Genomic DNA, 3150 nt, shown 5'->3' on the forward strand with positions numbered 1-3150 from the left:
GATCTCCACCCTCTCCCTAAAGCTTTAGCCAAAATGAATCAAACAAACATACAACACTATAAAGCTCGGTTTAAAAGAGGTCTGAGCGAGATGTCAGAAAAGGTAACAGAAGGAACTAAACAACCTGACAATGACACATAGATGAACTAAGGATTTTAAGCATTTTATCACATATCAGTTCCAGACGTCAATTAAACTGGTTGAAAGGTTTTGTCTTCAATATATGAAAACCAGGTTTTTTATCTCAAGTATTCATGGTAATGGGTTTTGTATAATACCACCATAAATAAAGGCAACAGTAGTTAACTGCTGTTAAATAGTCATAAATCGATAAAAAGAGAACAAATCTAGGTCGCAAAACAACCCGTATTATGCAAACAACTGGATTTAGAATAAATGTGTTTATTACCGATGCAAAGGCCCTCATTCAAAAATATGCCATCTTTAATGATTTCACAATAATTCCGTTAATATATCCCTTCTTATATTCCCTTACCGTGCTCGCTATCCTTTTCCTGAAGCTCATACAAATACAATTTACATATTTCCGACCAATAACATATATTGTATATTGTTATGATATTGTAATTATCATATTTATTTATGTTAGTCTAATTTGTGTTGTATGACCTGATAGTTGTTTACAAAAAAATCTTAAACTGTGCAAATTGGAAACTACTGGAACAATCACAGAATAATTGGAACTTTCCATTTGACTTACATAATGATTCCGGAATGATCCTAATCTAAAAAAGATGCGTTATATTAACTTCTACATTTTACTAGAAACTTCCGTTGTAACTTTCTAGGACGTTCCATTCTAGAGTGATTTTGAATTTTCCATGACAACTATATATACAGACACTAAAGTTAAGGACTCAGACTTAGACATTGATAGACATTAGCATTCACAGCATTTGGATTGACACTTTAATTCTCAAATAACGTCATACTGGATTGTGACCTTAGTAGTGAAAGTAATATTCAGATTGGATTCCGAGAAGATTTCCGGATACAGATAAAGATAAAGATTGGACTCATATTTTGACAGTTAAGTTGACAGTAATATTTGTGTAATACTTTTTGTAAACTTTTGTGTAGTAAATCTTCTTAAATTCAATTATTGATTTGTGCCTTTTGTTGGCTACAATTTAAAGGCGATTTCTGGTCGTAACAGAATGTAACTTGGATATACCTTGGAAATCATCTTTGTTCCATATATTTTTTAGTATATTATTTAACATCCGGTATTTATCGAACGCAAAGACAAATTGTCTATGAATCTGTATGCATTATTGTTTTTTCTTATTTCTGAAACACTACTTCCATTCCAACTCAATTTAACACTTGCTTTCTGAAAACTCAAATACAAAACAAAATCTGGATAAATGTTTTAAAGATTATTTAGAACATGTCATAGTGAAAATACGATTCATAGGTTTTGGTGAAGTTTCTGTTGCCTAGTTTTGAGTTGTCTATGTTGTGTTTTGTGTACTATTATTTATCTGTTTGCCTTTTTTTTTGCCATGGCTTTGTCAATTAATTTTCGATTAATGAGTTTTAATATACCTCTTGTTTCTTGCGTCCCGTCTTTAACTGTTTGTATTATTCCATTTCATAAAAAAATGTATAAAAAGATACTTCAAGGCAATTTTAAAAAGAGGTAGTCCATAACTAACAAAAGCAAATGTCGCCAAGCAAAGGAACAAGTCAAAAGCAACTACCAGTTCAGCGACTTCATATAAGCATTTTCCGACTTAAATGGTGGGTAACACCTGGTTTTATAGCTAGCTAATTTAAAATTCCCTCTTGTATGAACGTTGTTAATATGGAAAAATTGGGTTAGCAACCCAAACAGACATAGAAGGTCAACTTTATCTTATACTTTTGCCGGTGAATAATTGGGTACAACACGGGAACACGAAAACAAAGCCATAACAAATACAAATACATTTTCATTGCAAAAAAAATAAATAACCGTCAGTTCAATAAGCTTCTGTCTCAGTATTTATAATGAACTTAAAAACTTGAGGATGAATTATTGATATAAATTATAAACGAAAATGAGTAATTGATAGATTAAAGCCAATACGCTTTGCTTTTGCACCAATTGCCATTTCATTTGCGCCAAAAAATCATTCATTTGCGCCACAAACAATATTTCATTTGCGTTATTTTAAAATGAAACATTTCAATTGCGCCAATATTACAGGTAAATACAGGTAAAAAGTATAAAACATATTTAAAAAAAAAACTTTTGATAATAAAAGTTTTTGTTTTCAAAATTAAATATATTCCTTAGAAATCAGTCGACATTAAACCACACAAGTAAGGTTAAAACCGTAATGAAACACAGTTTTGTTGTAAATAAATGTGATTATACAACCCATGCAATATGAAACATGAAAGAAAACAGTTTACACAGGAATTAAGCAGGATACACTATTGTTAAGTTATACGTCTACGCTGGCACCAAACTTTTAGTCGACGGCCCTAATGTATTGATGTCTGGAAAATTCCTCATCTCAAGCATATCAAGTGCATACCATATTGAAAAAGAAAAAAGGCCGTTTTATCATGAACTGCGGTCCATTTCAGTTGTTATACTTGCCTTGCAGGGTTTTATTTATTTGGGGTACTAATAAACGACTTGGTCTCTATTTTTCAAAACGTATAATCTGCTAATAAACTAAAAGTGTGGTAATCAAATATTACTCACTCAATTCCCCTGTTTTATGTCTAAATTGAAAATGTCCATCTTGACACCTCGAACATATGAACACTTTATTATATATTTATAAACCTTAGTGACTCTCAGCTTCAGAAATGAGTGTGGCAACAGGAGTCTACACATCACAACATAGAAAACTAACGAGTGAGCAAAATCAAAAACCAGCGGTGACCTCAGATGTTCCAAATGTGACATATGTCGTGTGGCAGTACAAACCCAGTGACAAAGTTAGCTCGGTAGGTCACAATCAAGAAAATCGACAAACACATGTTACAAATGATGTGTACTTTGCAATATATACTTTTATCAACATATCTTCATCAATGATATCAGTGTATTTATTTATTTGTGTCAGGATCAAAGCGTCGTTTTAGTTTAATAAAAGTGATCGAGTCTAAAAACATTCTTTAGTAAATAAA

Source organism: Mytilus trossulus, chromosome 7 (genome assembly GCF_036588685.1).
Source record: "Mytilus trossulus isolate FHL-02 chromosome 7, PNRI_Mtr1.1.1.hap1, whole genome shotgun sequence".
Classification (NCBI taxonomy): domain Eukaryota; kingdom Metazoa; phylum Mollusca; class Bivalvia; order Mytilida; family Mytilidae; genus Mytilus; species Mytilus trossulus.